Source organism: Indicator indicator, chromosome 9 (assembly GCF_027791375.1).
Source record: "Indicator indicator isolate 239-I01 chromosome 9, UM_Iind_1.1, whole genome shotgun sequence".
NCBI lineage: Eukaryota > Metazoa > Chordata > Aves > Piciformes > Indicatoridae > Indicator > Indicator indicator.
The window spans coordinates 36,024,229-36,043,674 of NC_072018.1; positions in this window are offsets into that span (position 1 = coordinate 36,024,229).

The following is a 19,446-nucleotide window of genomic DNA, read 5'->3' on the forward strand; positions in this document are numbered from 1 at the left end:
TTGACCACCTCCAGGGATGATGACTCCACCACCTCCCTCGGCAGCCTGTTTCAATGCCTGACCACTCTTTCCTTCCTTAACTAAAGGTTGACTTCTTTCAGCACTGCATTAAGTCCTGTGTGCTTGAATACAGAGTTTCCAGCCACATTTGATTTCATTAACTTTATTGGGCAACAGGCACATGTAAAGTTAATCATGCTGCTAATTATTCCTTTGGATAAACCTATGGACACATAAAAAGCCACGAGAGAGCAAACAGCATTATGCATTCATAGGGATTGGTAGTCAATAGTGTGTGATCATACACACAGTCTCATTATATAATAAACTTACAGTCTTAAAATGTAGCTATTCAATAAAGAGAAACTGATCACAGTCTCAGAGTATAGCAGAGGTTGAAAGGGACCTCCAGAGACCATCAGGTCCAAGCTCCCTGCCAGAGCAGGAGCACCCAGGGGAGTCCCCACAGGAACGCATCCAGGTGGGGTTGGAAAGGCTCCAGAGAAGGAGACTCCACAACCCCCCTGGGCAGCCTGCTCCAGGGCTCTGTCACCCTCACACCAAAGAAGTTTCTCCTCATGTTGAGCTGAGATCCTCTATGTTCAAGTTGGAACTCATTGTTCCTTGGCTTATCACTGTGAACAACCCAAAAGAGCCTGGCCCCCTCCCCTTGACACCCACCCCTCAGCTATTGATAGACATTGATCAGATCCCTCTCAGCCTTCTCTTCTCCACACTAAACAGCCCCAGGGCTCTCAGGCTCTCTTCACAGGGAGATGCTCAAGTCCCCTAAGCATCCTCCTGGCTCTCCCTTGGACTCTCTCCAGCAGGTCTCTGTCTCTCTTGAACTGGGGAGCCCCAAACTGGACACAGGATTGCAGCTGTGGTCTCAGCAGGGCAGAGGAGAGAGGTAGAAGAACTTCCCTAGCCCTGCTGGACACCTTTCCTGATACATCCCAGGATCCCACTGGCTCTCTTGGCCACAAGAGCACATTGCTGTCCCATGCAGAACTTGCTGCCCACCATCACTCCAAGGTCTTTCTCCGTGGAGCTGCTTTCCAGCAGGGCAGCCTCTAACCTGTCCTGGTGCCTGCTGTTATTCCTCCCCAGATGCAGGACCCTGCACTTGTCCTTATTAAACTCCATGAGGTTTGCCTGCCCCCAGCTCTCAGCCTGTCCAGGTCATGTTGGATGCTGCACAGCCTGAGGGGTGTCAGCCAACCCCCCCAGTTTTGTATCTCCAGGAACTTGCTGAGGGTACTCTCAATGCCCTCAGCCAGGTCATTGATAAAGACATTGAACAAAACTGGACCCAGTACTGATCCCTGTGGGGGGACAACACTTGCTACAGGCCTCCAAGTTGACTCTGTGCCATTGATGACAACCCTCTGAACTCTGTTGCTCTGGTCATTTTTACTCTGTGGTGCCACAAAGGAACTTATATCCCAGAAGGAGCTATCAAATTTACATTAAAGAAATAGTTTTGGTGAGGCTTCAATTAGAATAAAATCTAAGGCATGTATTGAGAACTGACTGAACAGGATTCATGTTGTGCCCAGCTGGCCAGGAAGACCAACAGCATCCTGGTCTGGATCAGCAACAGTGTGAGCAGCAAGACCCAGGAAAGGATTGTCCCTCTGGATTCAGCACTGGTGAGGCCACACCTTCAGTACTGGGGTCAGTTTTGGGACCCTCTCTACAGGAAAGACATTGAGGGACTGGAGCAGATCCAGAGAAGGGCAACAAAGCTGGGGAAGGGTCTGGAGAAGAGGGCTGGGGAGGAGCAGCTGAGAGAGCTGAGGGTGTTTAGTCTGGAGAAGATGAGGCTGAGGGGAGATCTCATTGCTCTCTACAGCTCCCTTGAAGGATGTTGGAGCCAGGTGGGATTTGGTCTCTTCTCCATAGTAACAAGTATAGGACAAGAGGAAATGTCCTCAAGTGTTCCCAGGTGGAGGTTCAGGTTGGATATTAGAGAAACTTCCTGACTGAAAGGGAGGTGGTTGATTCCCTATCCCTGGAGGTGTTGGAAAGAGGCAGAGATGTGGTGCTGAGGGCCATGGTTTATCCCCAGCCTTGGCAGAATTAGATAATGGTTGGACTGGGTGATCTTCAAGGTCTTCTCCCACAAAAAGAATTCTATGATTTTATGATCTTCTGTATGAGAGAGAGGATTATCAGCTAGTTAGAACATGCTGCTTTTCCATAAATGAGGAAAAATGATGATGGGATTGAAAATGTAAGACCTCCACAGTGTCATAGTTACTTACTACAAAATGTGTACCAATGTAAATCTGTAATAAGAACAGAATCACAGAAGCATTTTGGCGGGAAAAGACCTTTGGAAATCAGCAAGTTCAACCATTCTCCACTCTACCCACTCTGGTGCTAAACCACAGCCCTCAGTATTTCCTGGGAATGAATTGAGAGGCTGGAGCAGGTCCAGAGGAGGGCAACAAAGCTGGGGAAGGATCTGGAGAAGAAGGCTGGGGAGGAGCAGCTGAGGGAGCTGGGGGTGTTCAGTCTGGAGAGGATGAGGCTGAGGGGAGACCTCTTTGCTCTCTACAACTTCCTGAAAGGAGGCTGAAGCCAGGTGAGGATTGGTCTCTTCTCCATGAGGATTGGTCTCTTCTCCATAGTAACAAGTGATAGGACAAGAGAAATGGCCTCAAGTGTTCTCAGGAGAGGTCATCAAGTTCAACCATTCTCTAATTCTACTCAGTCCCTCAGTATCTCCTGGGAATTAATTCCAACCTGAAAAAAAAAGAAAAAACACCAAACTAGGATCATATTCCTGATCTATGCTCTGTTATTCATTCTTGCTGGTAACCACATTACTCAACAAGATCCCTTACAATCAGGAACAAACCTGAATCCATGTACAGCATCTCCAGCACTGAAAAGCAGGGATAATAAAAGGCAGCTTTTACATTTTTAGCCTGAAGAGTTTTGTGTGTGTCTTGATTAGATTATTAACATGAAAGATGAGCTCCTGAAGCTGATAGCTCTGCCTACTGATAGCCTCCATAAAGACCAGAATGAAGAAAGCCAAGCTGCTTGTTGTTTCTGAAGTGTTAGTTCCTTCATTCTCTAAGAGCAACACAACTTGGGCAACTGAGTAGGAGCCAGCAGTGTGCCCAGGTGGCCAAGAAAGCCAAAGACATCCTGGCTGGGATCAGCAATGCTGTGTCCAGCAGGAGCAGGGAGGGGATTGTGCCCTGGGACTCAGCTCTGGGGAGGCCACACCTGGAGTGTTGTGTCCAGTTTTGGGCTCCTCAATCCAAGAGAGATGTGGAGGTGCTGGAGCCAGTGCAGAGGAGGGCAAGGAAGCTGGGAAGGGTCTGGAGAATAAATCTGATGAAGAGCAACTGAAGGAGCTGGGGATGGTTAGTTTTGAAAAGGGGAGGCTGAGGGGAGACCTCCTGGCTCTCTCCAGCTACCTGAAAGGAGGTTGTGGAGAGGCTGCTGCTGGTCTCTTCTCACAGGGAATTAGTGATAGAACAAGAGGGAAGAGCCTCAAGCTGCAACTGGGTAGGCTTAGACTGGACATTAGGAAACATTTTTTTCCCAACAAGAGTGGTCAGGGATTGGAATGTGCTGGGCAGGGAGGTGGTGGAGTCCCCAAGCCTGGCTGTGTTTCAAGGTGGTTTGGATGTGGTGCTTGGGGCTGTGGTTTAGGGGTGACCCTTGTAGAGCAGGGTTATGGGCTGGACTTGGTGATCCTGAAGGGCTTTTCCAACCTGAACGTTTCTGTGATTCTGTGATTCTGTGAACTCCAAGACAAAGTGGCTGAGAGTAGGAGATTCAAAGCTCCATTTTTACTGGGAGGAGCTCAAGTTAAATTCCCCAATGAAGGAGGAATCTCATAGAGCAGGCTGCCCAGTTTGGCTACTCAGTCATTCAGACAATGTAGGTAAAAAAGATCTCTCTAGAAGTAAGTCCAAAAGCCTTCACCACATCTTCCTCCCTCAGCCATGCAGAAAGTCCAAGGTCCTCTGTGGGGTGAGAGCTCCACTGAGTGAGGTCTTGCACTTCAGGCACCTTGGAAGTGTTGAAGTTTACACTGGAAGCCCCACTTTGACTCTGCCCTTTCTGGCATGCCTTAGCTCATAGGAATGAGTGAATGATCCTTACCCACATCAACTCTCACTGCAGTGGGCGGGTTCCTGATGCCCTGTGATGTGATGCCCAAGATTTCAATGCAAACCCCTCCAATCCAGCTGGCCACCTTCCCTTGAAGAGCAGACAGGAGACCTCCCCCGCCCCCCCACACACAAAGCAGTCTGCAGACTATCAGATTTGTAAATAAAAAAACCTGTGGTCATTCATAGGAAATTCCTGTCTCCAGCAGGCACTGGGAATCCCATCATGTCCCAAGAAAAATGATACTGCTGGCCATTTGAAGTGGGATGCTGAGAGGAGGAAGGATGCAGAGGCAAATAGCTGTCTGTGTTTTTCCTGCTGAAGTTAAAGCTCTTCATGAGTCATAATTCTTACACCCAGAAGGAACTGCCAGTCAGAGTCTACCTCTCCAGTCCTTCCAATGCTCTTAAAAGATCTTCAGTGCTTGGTAGGACAGAAAGGAAATTGCTTGAGTGAGTTGTTTACCTGATTTCATTGAATATTTTCTTTATAGTCACTTGGTGGATTAAACATTCCCAGTGCTGCTGTTTGCTCTTTCTGCTCTGCACCTCCCTCAGCTTCAAATTCCTAAGACTTCATCAGACCCCTGGTGGATAACAAGTTCTGCATGGGACAGCAATGTGCCCTTCTGGCCAAGAAGGCCAAGGGGATCCTGGGGTGAATTCAGAGGAATGTGGCCAGCAGAGCCAGGGAGATTCTCCTCCCCCTCTGCTCTGCCCTGCTGAGACCTCCCCTGGAATATTGCATCCAGGTCTGGGCTCCCCAGTTCAAGAGGGACAGAGATCTGCTGGGGAGGGTCCAACAGAGGACTACAAGGATGCTGAAGGGCCTGGAGCACTGTCTGGGGAGGAGAGGCTGAGAGCCCTGGGGGTGGTTAGTCTGAAGAAGAGAAGACTGAGAGGGGATTTAATAAATATTTCTAAATATCTGAGGGCAGGGGGTCAGGAGGGAGGGGCCAGGCTCTGCTCACTTGCACCCTGGGATAGGACAAAGGCAAAGGATATAAACTCCATCACTGGAGCTTCCACCTCAACGTGAGGAGGAACTTCTTCACTGGGAGGGTCCCAGAGCACTGGAACAGGCTGCCCAGAGAGGTTGTGGAGTCTTCTTCTCTGGAGACTTTCCAGCCCCATCTGGATGTGTTCCTGTGTGACCTGTGCTGGATTCTATGGTCCTGCTCTGGCAGGGGGCTTGGACTCGATCTCCGGAGGTCCCTTCCAACCCCTAACATCCTGTGAGCCTGTGATAAACTTAGTACCTTCCCAGGCAAAAATGAAATAATTTTCTTTTTTTTCCCCAAAGTCCTGGATAATGGAACACAACATTTCCAGACTGCAGGAAACAGAACAACATAAGAGGAGAAAACAGAAGGAGACAGAAAACAATTTTCACATAGCAGCCAAATCTCTTCCTCTTCGAAGCTACAAAATCAACCTCCATTCAAAACACCCCAAATAAAAGCCTGGACAGCAACAAACATTTTCTGCAAAGGACTCTGATTAGGGTACACATTATTCCCTCTGTTGATTAACTGAGCTGGCATTTTGATTGAATTTAATTGTAGACATTAAAGAAGTTAATGCTCTGCAGCAACACCACCAACGTGCTGAGAGGGCTTCTTAATTCAGTGTAAACAGTTTGATCCTAAATGACACCAAGCACTTTCACAGCCACCTCTCTTCTCTGCTTTTTTGTCTTTTTTAACTCACCAAACATTGTTTCCTTTCATGTGTTTGGAGAATCCTCGTTCTGGCCAAGCTTAGAGAAGCAGCAGAGTAACTTTTGATTGTATTGCAGGGTAGAGCAAAGGGCTATGAAGATGATTAGGAAGAAGTTCTTCACCATGAGAGTGGTGAGAGCCTGGAATGGGTTGTGCAGGGAGGTGGTTGAGGCTCCATCCCTGGAGGTGTTTGCAGCCAGGCTGGATGAGGCTCTGGCCAGCCTGCTGTAGTGTGAGGTGTCCCTGCCCATGGCAGGGGGGTTGGAACTGGATGATCCTTGTGGTCCCTTCCAATCCTGTCTGCTTCTGTGAGTCTATGATTCTATGATTCTGTGATCCTATGATTTTGTGATTCTGTAATCCTGTGATTCTATGATTCTGTGATTCTGTGATTCTATGATTCTGTGATTCTATGATTCTGTGATTCTGTAATCCTATGATTCTATGATTCTGTGATCCTATGATTTTGTGATTCTGTAATCCTATGACTCTATGATTCTGTGATCCTATGATTCAGTGATTCTGTGATTCTGTGATTCAATGATTCTGTGATTCTGTGATTCTATAATTCTATGATTCTGTGATTCTGTGATTCTATGATTCTGTGATTCTATGATTCTGTGATTCTATGATTCTGTGATTCTATGATTCTGTGATTCTATGATTCTGTGATCCTATGATTCTGTGATCCTATGATTCTGTGATTCTATGATTCTGTGATTCTATGATTCTGTGATTCTATAATCCTATGATTCTGTGATCCTATGATTCTGTGATTCTATGATTCTGTGATTCTATGATTCTGTGATTCTATAATCCTATGATTCTGTGATCCTATGATTCTGTGATTCTATGATTCTGTGATTCTGTGATTCTGTGATTAGCGGACTACAACCTTTCTCTTACGAAGAAAGAATGAGGGACTTGGGCGTTTTTATTCTGAAAAGGAGAAAACTTAGTGGGAAATATCATCAATGTTGGTCAATACTTCAAGGGTGGGGGTCAGGAGGGTGAGCTCAGTTTTTTTCTTTTCAGTGGTTCCCAGTGACAGGATCACAAACTTGAACATAAGCAGTTCCATCTGAACATAAGGAGGAACTTCTTTACGTTAAGGGTGACAGAGCCTTGGAACAGGCTCCCCAGAGAGGTTGTGGAGTTTCCTTCTCTGGAATCATTCAAAACCCAACTGGATGTGTTCCTGTGAGACCTGCCCTAGGTGATCCTGCTCTGTCATGGAGGGTTGGGCTCAATGATTTCCAGAGGTCCTTTCCAACCTCTACCATGCTCAGATTCTGGGTTTCTCTGCTTCTTGGAGCTCCAGCTGTAGGCTCTGACTTCGTCCCACAGCATCCTTTCTCCTCAAACAGAAGAGATGAATCCTCTTGCTGGTCTTGCAATCTATTTGAAACTCAAGGAAGGAAAAACTCTCAAATATCATGAGTGGCTCAGAAATAAATATTAATTTGTAGTTAATAAATAGCTAGATAAATAACATTTAAAAAATAATAACAATTCTATGCTGTCAGACTTCAGTGGAGCAAGATCACAGAATAGAATCATTAAGACTGGAAAAGACCTCAAAGATCTTCAGGTGGAAAACCATCAGAAACTAGAATCTGCTTATGAAAACTAACTCAGTTTTTTTTTAACAAGGTGGAAAAAGAGACAAAGCAGAACTGCAGATGCAGCAGGTAAATATATACAACATCCTGATAGGAAAGAGAGACATGGACCTGCTGGAGGAGGTCAAGAGGATGGCCACAAAGATGATCCAAAAGCTGGAGCACCTCTGCTATGAAGACATGCTGAGAGAATTGGAACTGTTCAGCTTGGAGAAGAGAAGGCTCCAGGGAGACCTTAGAGCTGCATTTCAGTATCTGAAGGGGACCTACAGGAAGGCTGGGGAGGGACTGTTTAGAAGGGCTTGGAGTGTTGAGAGGCAATGGTTTGAAGCCAGAGCAGGTCAGATTTAAGCTGAACACCAGAAGGAAGTTCTGCACAATGAGGGTGGTGAAATGCTGGAACAGGTTGCCCAGGGATGTGGTTGAGGTCCCATCCCTGGAGATGTTCAAGATCAGCCTTGATGTGTCCCTGGGCAGCCTGATCTAGCTGGAGGTGTCCCTGCTGCCTGCAGGGAGGTTGGACAAGAAGACCTTTGAGGATCCTTTCCAACCCAATGCAATCTGTGAAAATGTGAAGCTGTGGCTGAATAAGGAGGACAATTCAGTATCAAGGGAGACAGATAAGGCCAAAATATTTGTGTCCCCTTTGGCTCAGTCTTCTCTAACTATCAAAGAGGGCTTCAGAAATGTTGTTCATGTGGATGGGAACAAAGAGTTTGTTTGTATTTCCATGAGAGAAATTACAGCTTGGAATTCCTTATGATGACAGGAACCTCTTTCCCAAAGAATCAACCCTCCAAAGCATTATCCTTTCCTTGAGCACTTCACTACAATTCCTTTACCCCAAATTCCTGTCTGAATGGTTAGTTACATTTGGGATGTGCTCAGTCAAGAGCTGCTTGGCAAAGTTAAGAAGGAAAATTGGCTTCCCTGTCAGTTCCTCAACTCTGAAACCAGGAAATTAACAATCCTAGAATCCTAGAATGGCTCAGGTTGGAAGGGACCTCAGAGCTCATCTACTCCAACCTCCTTGCCATGGGCTGGGACACCTCTCAACTAGACTCATCTGCTCAAGGCCTCATTCAACCTGGTCTTGATTGGATGAGGCATCAACAACCTCCTTGGGCAACCTGTTCCAGGGTCTCACCACCCTCATACTAGAGAACTTCTTCTTCAATTCAGCTTCATATTTTTGATGGGCAACATCATTCATGTCTGTAGCTGTCAATCACCAACCAGGCATTCACAGCTGGCATTGGGCTATAAGGGACCCTCAGAGGTCATCTTGTCCAACCCCCATGCAGTGAGCAGGGACACATCCAACTAGATCAGGCTGAGCAGGAGTGTTAGAGGACACCTAGAGCTGGTTTTGACAGTGCCTTGTCCCAGGAGCAAATGAAGAACCCTGGTGAGGAAAGCAGAGGGCTTGTGGAAGTCAGTCAAGAAGCACTTTCCCAGTGGATGGACATTTCATTAACACCTCTCTTTTGAAGGGCAAAATGACATCCTGGCTACAGTATGCTGAGGTCTTGACCCTCCTCAAGAAGCCATCTAATTACTATCTTCTGTCAAACCTCCCTTTTTGGAGAAGGTGATTAAGGAGGCAGTTGCTAAGCAACTTGAGGAGCACCTGGACAAAGTGGGGTTTTTAGACTTCTTACAATCTCCAAGTAATGGTTTCCAGACATTTTTTTTTTTTTATAACAGTGTTAGCTTCATATTTCATAATGCTTCTCTTGGGACACTAATGAAATATTGCCTTGTATCAACTCTGATAATGACTTTCACATATATTTCAGTTATTGATGATTAGAGTCACCTTATGCTGAGTAACAGAGGGATCAGGTTATTACCAAAATTTATAAAGAACACATGTATAGAAAAAATCAAATGTGGTTTACTTCTGGTCAGGAGGAGCAAAGCTCACCTTGAAGAACAGAAAATGATTTTATTCATGTTCTTCTTCATGTTTCCCCCCTAAATCCCAGATATCAAGTATGCAAATCCCCCAGCTTCAATCAAGAAAAAAAGAAAAAGGAAGAAAAAGAAAACAAACCCCAACCCCCTGAAATTGTAGCACTATCAGGAGTTCAAGTAATGAAGCCCTGAATAAAAATATCTGTGAGAAATGAGTTCCTAATAACAACAGGGTTTCTAATAACAGCAGGACTCAGATGATGAGAGCATCAAGTGGAAGTTTCATGTGTGACTGCTGCAAAGAACTACAACCTTCACTTTTCCTTATGGCTTAAAATGAGGAATGATGCAGCCTGGAGCTGTCACAAGTTCTTCCCTGGACCTCACAAACCTCCTTCCTCCTTTCACAGATCCTGGGGCTCAGCTGCAAAACTGTGGCTAGGAAATTAACCAAGTGCCACAAGGAAATCATAGAATTATGCTCTCTAAATCTGTTCTGCCAGGTATTCACCACTTTTCTTGTCAGTTAATCATAGAATCATTAGGGTTGGAAAAGACTTCTAAGATCTTGAAGTCCAACCACCAACCCAACCCCACCATGGCCACTAAACCATGTCCCAGAGTGCCACATCCACACTGTTTCAATGCCTGACCACTCTTGCAGTCATGATTTTTTTCCCCTAATACCCAGCCTAAAGAAACCAACTGACAAAGACTTTTCCCTTCAGAAAACCTGTCCAAGTTGGAAGCACTCTAATGACCTGAAATATCTAAGTTTGTTTAAAACAATTAACATCTTTTTTTTATTATATTCTTCCTGATGTGAAAGAAATGATGCTTTTTCATTATATTATGAATGGAGCAGAGATGAATAATTAACTTTTGTGGAAAACAAAAGCTGCAGAGATGTGGTGCTGCGGGAGATGGCATAGCACCAGAGTTGGTAGAGTTAGAGAATGCTTGGACTGAATGATCTTTAAGATCTTTTCCAACCAAAATGATTCTATGGCACAAAAAAGTGGTGAATTCCTGACAGAACAGAATTGGGGAGAATGATTCTATGATTTTTGTGGCAATTGGTTAGTTTCTTAGCCACAAGTTTGCAGAGATGTGGTGTTGAGGGACATGGCTTATCCCCAGAGTTGGCAGAGATAGAGAATGCTTGGACTCAATGATCTTAAAGGCCTTTTCCAACCAAAATGATTCTATGACCAAAAAAACGTTGTGAATACCTGGCAGAACAGATCTGGGGAGAATGATTCTATGATTTTTTTGTGGCACTTGGTTAATTTCCTAGGCACAGCTTTGCAAAGGCAGAGATGTGGTTGCTGAGGGCCATGGTTTAGCCCCAGAGTTAGAGAACGCTTGGACTGAATGATCTTTAAGGTCTTTTCCAACCCAAATTATTTTCTCTGGGAGAGAGACAATTGTTCAGCTAATTAGAACATGATTACAGAACCACAGGGCTCTATAAAATTTTGCTGTTGCCAGAAAATTACTCTGTTGGGCCACAGCAAGGCAGAGTGAAAGAGAGGCCAACCTCATGCTGCTGCTGCTGCAAATAGCAGCAAAACCCACTCCCTCAATTCCGGCAACTCATCTGTGAGAAGCAGCAGAGGTGAGCTGGGAAAGGGTTAACAAAACCTGGTGCCAGTGTGTGTAATTCCAGCCTGGTTGCCCTCCTGTATTGCCTTTCCCTGTGCTCAGGTTTCCATTACATAACCAGATTTATGCCACCCCTCCGAGCATCGCAAGCATAAATCAGCGAGTGGGAGCCGCTGGGAGAGGCAGACAGGGAAATGGGTTTTAAGTCCCATGGATGTTCAGCTCAGAGTCTGTAACTCTAGCAATGCTTGTGAACTTCTGACCGTGGAAAGTGGTGCTGGTGAGTGAGCTCAGCCCCTTGCCTGCAGCATGTCAAGCTCCGCATCGCTCAAACTGCTGCTGGAGTCGCAGCGAATGCACAGGAGGATGGAGCAGAGCAGAGGGGAGGGGAAAAGGAGGCAGACAAGGTATAAACGCATCATGGAGAAACTTTCTTCTATCATAGCTTTTAGTGTGGAGGGTGGAGGTACTTGAACATTCATTTTCTCTTCAAAAAGCCTGGCAAAGTGATCCTTTTTACTGGTTTGGGCTTTTTTAAATTGATTATTTTGATCACAGCCTCATAGCCTTGTAGCCTCATAGAATCATAGACTCACATAATCACAAACTCACAGAGTCATAGAATCATAAAATCATAGAATCATAGAGTCATAAAATCATAGAGTCATAAAATCATAGAATTATAAAATCATATAATCATATAATGACATAACCTTTTTTGTTGGAAAAGACCTTTAAGATCATTAAGTCCAACCATTATCTATCTGAACCATGTTTTGTGCTTGATCATGTCCCTCAGCACCACATCTCCCCATCTTTGGAACACCTGCAGGTACATCTCCCTGGGCAGCCTGTTCCAATTCCTGACCACTCTTTCAGGAAAGACATTTTTCCAACTACACCTCCCCTGGTGCAATCTGATTCCATTTCCTCTTGTTCTATAATTTCTTCCTAGGGAGAAGACACCAACACTTTTCAGGGAGTTGTAGGGAGCCAGAAGGTCTCCTTTGAACCTCCTCTTCTCCACACTAAACACCCCCAATCCCCTCAGCTGCTCCTCATCAGCTCTGTTCTCCAGATCCTTCACCAACTTCCTTGACCTTCTCTGGACTTCAATTCAAGCAACTCAATGTCTTTTTTATAGTCAGAATGGTAGAGGTTGGAAGGAACTTCTAGTAATGCCTGTGGGGAATGATCCAGCTGCCTTTTGCTCATAGAAATCCAGGAAGCAGGAAAACACTTTGAACTTCAACCTGTTCTCGAGCTCCTTTCCCACTTCCCAGGTAGATCTTCCAGCTGGTCAGCACTGTACTGTGCCACTACCTTTAAAGAGTCTTCCCAAAGAGTAAGGCTACCAAAATTTCTTCAAGTAATTAACAATTTTCCACCCAAAGAATTTTTTTGCAAGCATCACTTATCCCTTGAACCTCTCTGACTCACTCTGGTGAGCACTTTGGGGTCTTTGTGCTTCAGTTTGCTTGAATTGAAAAGCAGGGATACAGTGCCTTGGGTTTTTTGGGGGCCCATTGCAGAGTTTGCATAACATTTCCACCCAGATCCTCTAAAGCTATTAACTACATGGCCCTTACATTTGTAACCCTTGTTCTGGAAGTGACATTTTTCTTCTTATTGCCATCCAACCTCAGGCTGCAAACACTCCTTAAAAATTAATGGCCTATGCTAAATAGATACTGGAGGATCAGTGTCTAATTTTAGCCAGACTATATTATAAGAAGTAATTACAGGCTCTCATAGCATGTTTATATAGCATGACCAACTTTAAATACCTGATTTAGTAAGATCCTCAATTGAGCACTAGAGCTTCTTGAAGGAAGAGTGAAAAATCTTCTGTTACTCATTGACAGCTTGCACAGAAGGGATCATGCCCCTGGACTCAGCACTGGTGAGGCTACACCTTGAGTGCTGGGTTCAGCTTGGGTTCTCTCACTGCAAAAAGGACATTGAGGAGCTAGAGCCAGTCCAGAGAAGAGCAACAAACCTGGGGAAGGGTCTGGAGAACAGGGCTGGGGAGGAGCACCTGAGGGACCTGGGGTTGGTTAGTGTGGAGAAAAGGTGGCTGAGAGGAGACCTCCTTGCTCTCTATAACTCCCTGAAAGAAGATTGCAGTGAGGTGGGGGTTGGTCTTTTCTCCCTAGTATGAAGTGATATAAGGAGAGGAAATGGCCTGAAGTTGTGCCAAGGGAGGCTTAGTTTGGAGATTAGGAAAAATGTCTTTGGTGCAAGAGTGGTCAGGCATTGGCACAGGCTGGCCAGGGAGGTGGTGGAGTCCCCATCCCTGAAGGTGGTTAAGAAAGCTGTGGCCACACTGGGACATGGTTTAATGGCCATGGTGGTGTTGGGTTGATGGTTGGACTCAATGATATTCAAGATCTTTTCTAACCAAAGCAATTCTGTGATTCTAAGTTTCTCAAGCTCCACATGGATGAGGCAATGTCTGCACTAATGCACAGGGGAAGCATAGAGACAACTCTGACTTTCAGTGTGGGGTTTTTTTAGCATCATATTTTAAAGCAATTCCCCTCCTTCCCTGGAATATGGTCAGTGAAAGAAACAGGTTACAGAGTTTTCTAGTGTCTTGGTGGGGAAGAGATGCAGGAGATGGTTCTGACAGTCCATCCAGCTCAGCCCCTGGTCCTGACAGTCCATCCAGCTCAGCATCTGGTCCTGACAGTCCATCCAGCTCAGGACCTGGTTTTGCTCCTCCTTCTGGATGAGTTCCCTAGACATGTAGGCTGCCAGCAGCAAGATCTCATTTCTAGCAGAAGAAATGAGATCAGATGTAAAACCCAGTAGGCTGTAATGGGAGTGAACCTTTCAGTGTCTGTCCCGCAGACCTTTTTAAAGGTCTCTTGGCATCAGATTCTCTTTTCCTCTACAGAGATGAGTCTTGAAAGCAGCTCTAGATGAAAGGCTGAAGAGCTGATACATGTCTTTCTGAACTTCTATCAATAACCATTCACTGCCAAGAAGTCCAGAGCACTCCTGAAGGCATTTCTTTTTTGATCTTCTTAGCTTTTCAGCTGCCTTGCAGTGCCACAATTTTTATGTATCAACATACAGAGATCTTACCAGGGAGCACAGCTCCAACACAAAGTGCCCTATTCAAATAGACAGCAAACAAGATGGTTTCTGCTCCAAGGAGATCACATCTGAATGTGGCAGATAAGTGGCTTACAGACAGAAATAGAGGTGTAATCAAATCCTGCTGAGCCTAGAAGTTTATATTGTTACAGCATTAGCAGCTTGATCACTGTTTTGGGAGGAGGTGTAGTAAACACAAATGGTGTTTATATATATTTAATTTTTTCTCCATTTTTCCCATGTGGATATAACTCCAGCTATAAGCAAAACATACCTTGCACAGTGAATTTTCTCACTTGCAGGGTTTTATTTCTGCCTTTTACTCTGAGTCTTGAGCTGGAAAACAAAAATAAAGGATCCTGAATGATGGCAGAAGTGATGCAAAACCCAAGGGAGGTAAACATATCTCTGTATGTCTATCCAGCACCACCACCTATGGTGTTCCATGCAGGCTGCCAGTGCAGTTTTCTCTTCCTGAAGAGCTTCCACTCTTCCTGAAGAGCTTCCACTTCCCTGGATTTCCATTACAGTATCAGCCAGCCCAGGCAAGTGACATTATCTGTCTCACAATGACATGAATAGATTGCAGGTGAGAATGTCTAACAGGAAATCTTGAAGCACCTCATTCAACCAGGTGTAAGTTGGTTTGGAGAAGAGCTACACCTGAGTCAAAAATCTGTGTCTAGATATTATCACAGAATCCTAGAATCATTTGGTTGGAAAAGAGCTTTAAGATGAGTGAGTCCAACTGTTTTCTAACTCTACCAAAGCTGGTGCTAAACCACATTCCTCAGTAGCACGTCTCTGTGTCCAGAGATGAGGACTCAACCACCTCCCTGGGCAGCCTGTGCCAGGCTTTGAGAAACCTTTCAGTTAAGTTTCTTCTCACATCCAACCTAAACCTGCTGGAGAGAATCCAAGGGAGAGCCATGAGCATGCTTAGGGGACTTGAGCATCTCCCCTGTGAAGAGAGACTGAGAGCCCTGGGGCTGTTTAGTGTGGAGAAGAGAAGGCTGAGAGGGGATCTGATCAATGCTGAGGGGTGGGTGTCAGGTGGAGGGGGCCAGGCTCTTTTGGGTGGTTCACAGTGATAAGCCAAGGAACAATGGGTTCAAACTTGAACAGAGAAGATTTCAGCTCAACATGAGGAGAAACTTCTTTGGTGTGAGGGTGACAGAGCCCTGGAGCAGGCTGCCCAGGGGGGTTGTGGAGTCTCCTTCTCTGGAGACTTTCCAACCCCACCTGGATGCATTCCTGTGCAGACTCCCCTGGGTGATCCTGCTCTGGCAGGAGGGTTGGACCTGATGATCTCTGGAGGTCCCTTCCAGCCTCTGATCTACTGTGAGACTGTGATAATCCTCCCCTGGGGCAACTTGAGGCCATATCCTCTCAGCCTATGACTTGTTATTAGAAACAAAGAGACCTCTTCCAACCTCTTTTCCTGGAGTTGTAGAGAATGAGAAGATCTCCCCTCAGCTCCTCTTCTCCACACTAAACATCTCCAGCTCCCTCTGCTGCTCTTCCCCAGCCTTGTTCTCCAGACCTTTCCTCAGCTTTGTTGCCTTTCTCTGGACCTGCTCCAGCACCTCAGTGTCAATCTTTGGGGCTGGGTGCCCCAAAACTGCACCCAGCACTCAAGGTGTGGCCTCACCAGTGCTGAGGACAGGGGGGATGATCCCTTCCCTACTCCTGCTGGCCACATTATTGCTTATCCAGGCCATGATGCTGTTGGTCCTCTTGGTCAAGAGATCACATGCAAGCTTATATTCATATTATAGCCAGAAGTCTGTTTTCTTTGATTGTTTTTGGTGGTAATCTGTTAAATTGTCTCAGAACAGGTTAAATATACCATAATCAGCACCCAAGTGAAGTGCAGTTTTGCAGCTGAGTGCTCTTGATGACCACATCCAGTTGTGACTTCACCCTGGCTGCCAGAAATGCATTGACTGTGCCACGCTGCCCTATGAGTGCTGAGAAGACACTGGCAGAGTCACATTTTGTGCTGATTAATGGCCAAATTGGCAATAGGCTTCAGAAATTCTAGAAGTTGAATCTGATCAGTCTGGTGGTTTTGATAGCCACAACTCCAAGATGTTGGCAAAACTGATAATCAAAGTGGAAGAATTCGAGGGAAAATTGTTTAGAAGAAGGAAAATGTTGTTTAGAAGAAGGAAAATGTAGTTTAGAAGAAGGAAAATCCCATCAAAATGGTTTCAAAGGAAAATTTATTCTTATTATCTTGATTAACATGAGAATAAATTGGATGTACTCATGCAGGTCTCATTGGCAAGAGTTTTTAGGGGTAGTATAAAGATTCACATACACACAGAGTGGTAGGGGTTGGAAAGGAACACTGGAGATCATTGATTCTAATCACCCTGCCAAGTAAGGTGACCTAGAGGAGGTCACACAGGAATGTGTCCAGGTGGGTTTTGAATGTCTCCAGAGATGGAGACTCCACCACCTCTCTGAGTAGTCTGCTCCAGTAGCCTTAAATTAAGGAAGTTCTTCCTCATATATTCCTCTTTCTATGTTCAAGTTTGTGCCTATGACCCCATCAACCTTTATCTGTGAAGAAGATATTAAATGTGAGAAAGGATTTTGACCATCATGAAAATGAATCCATGACTGGCTGGCTGTTTCAGTGCTGGGATAATGGAGCTGATTCAATCAACTGGGCTGGTATCTGTCACTCCTTTAGTGGCCAGCCCAGCCCTAACCCTTGACACTCTCCTCTACTGCCTTTTAATAAGCTACCATCCACAGAAAGCATATCCTGCACATTCTGAACCAGGTAAAGCTGAATCAGTCTAAGGAATTTTGATAAGAAAGGAGTAGAGGGGGAAAATATTAAAATAAAATAATAAAACGTATGTATAGAATCACAGAATTGTCAGGGTTGGAAGGGACCTCAAGGAGCAGCCACTTCCAACCCCCCTGCCATGGGCAGGGACACCTCACACCACAGCAGGTTGCTCAAAGCCACATCCAGCCTGGCTGAAAAAACCTCCAGGGATGAGGCTTCCACCACCTCCCTGGGCAACCTGTGCCAGTGTCTCATCACCCTCATGGGAAAGAATTTCTTCCTAACATCCAAGCTCAATCCACCCACTTCTAGTTTTGCTCCATTCTCCCAGTCCTATCACTCCCTGACACCCTCAAAAGTCCCTCCCCAGCTTTCTTGTAGCCCACTTCAGATCCTGGAAGGCCACAAGAAGGTCTCCTCAGAGCCTTCTCTTCTCCAGACTGAACAACCCCAACTCTCTCAGTCTGTCTCCATAGCAGAGCAGCTCCAGCCCTCTGCTCATCCTTGTGGCCCTTCAGACTCCAGACTCCCCTTCGCACAGAGAATTTGAATGTTGAGGTATTTCTTGCAGACAAAATGCAGTGAACATCAAAAGCCTTTATCCATTGCTTTTTCACAACTGTTATATACTCAGCTGTTTAATATCCAAAAGGAAAAGCAGAACAAGGACAGAAAATGTCATAAACCCCAAATAAAATTGCTCTTAGCAGTGTTTTTCCCCTCCATTCCCAGGAGAGGGAATACAAAATACAGTGTGAGGTGTCCCTGTCCATGGCAGGGGGGGCTGGAACTGGATGATCCTTGAGGTCCCTTCCAACCCTAAAAAATCTATGATTGTTTTTTTTTTTCTTAATCCTTTTAAAGGATGAACTCATGCAGATCTAATGATGCTGATTCACAGACAGGCTGAGGTAATGTGCTTCAGATAAGAAGGACCTTGCATCATTTCCAACAGGTCTCACCATGTAAATATTAAAGGCAATTTCACCATGGCATCAGCTTTGACTGTAATCAAAGTCTCCAAGGTATGATTACAGCTAAAGAGGTCACACACAGAGGTAGACTCACCCAGGCAGTAAGAAGGTCCTGATCTAAAGAGCATAAAGCAGGAGACACAAACTCTCTAAATGCTCTTTCTGTATCGTAAAACAGAATGTTATAGGATCTCTTTAAAAAATAAAAGTAAATTTCAGCCAACTGCTTCTGGTTAAGAGAGAAAAAAAAAAAAACAACCTCCACCTGAAGCTCTGTGTCCAGTTCTGGAACCTCTATTACAGGAAAGGTCTGGAGGTGCTGGAATGTTCCCAGAGGATGAGCAGAAGGTTGGAGCTGCTCTGCTATGGAGACAGACTGAGGAAGTTGGGGTTGTTCAGGCTGGAGAAGAGAAGGCTCCAAGGAGACCTTCTTGTGGCCTTCCAGGATCTGAAAGAGGCTCCAAGAAAGCTGGGGAGGGACTTTTGAGGGTGTCAGGGAGTGACAGGACTGGGGGGAATGGAGCAAAACTAGAAGTGGGGAGATTCAGATTGAATGTCAGGAAGAAATTCTTCCCCATGAGGGTGGTGAGAGCCTGGCACAGGTTGCCCAGGGAGGTGATGGAAGTCTCATCCCTGGAGGTGTTTGCAGCCAGGCTGGATGTGGCTGTGAGCAACCTGCTGTAGTGTGAGGTGTCCCTGCCCATGGCAGGGGGGTTGGAACTGGATGAGCCTTGAGGTCCCTTCCAACCCTGACAACTCTGAATCTATGAGGACTGCAGATATTTATATCAAAGTTAAATACTGTGGAAAGAGGCTGTAAAATGAGATTTTGTTATTATTTTTTTCCTCAGAGGACAGGCTAAGTAGCAATTAAGTGAAGTGTGCAAAGTGCATTGTTTAAAGACCTGTGGGGGGTTTTGAGTTGTTGTGGTGGTTTTTTCCTTTCCTTTATGAGCTTACATTTCATATTTGGAAGGAAACAAGAAATCCCATGTTTCTGATGCTTTGTGCTTTGAAAAATGAACTCAGGAAGAGAATCTGGCATGTAAAGAAGTGCCTTTTTTTTCCTTTTTCTCCCTGGAAGAGCAAAGATAGCTCCTGGAGGTGCTGCCTGCTCATTTGTTATAGCAAGTCCTGACCTGCCACAAGCTGTTTCCACCAATGCCTGTGGTTCCTCCCCTCACCCAGGGGACAACTGGGTGTGAAATGGAGACTTTTATTTATGTAGGGTATGCAGCTGTTGTGAAATAGAAATACTGCTCCACCTAGGAGTTAGGAAAAGCAGCTGAAAATTTAAGATTGTGAGGTCTGGGTCAGCCTTTCCTCCCTGTGGGCATCCCTCTAAGGCCAGGCTTAGACAGGATGTACTCCAGCATCCCTGCACTTGAGTTATTGCTGTTGATGGAGGAGATCCATACCCACCATCCAGGCAGAGGGACCTTGGGGATCATCTAGTTCCAACCTTCCACTAGACCAGGATGCTCAAGGCCTCATCCATCCTGGCCTTGAACACCTCCAAGGATGGGATATCCATGACCTCCCTGGGAAATCTCTTCCAGT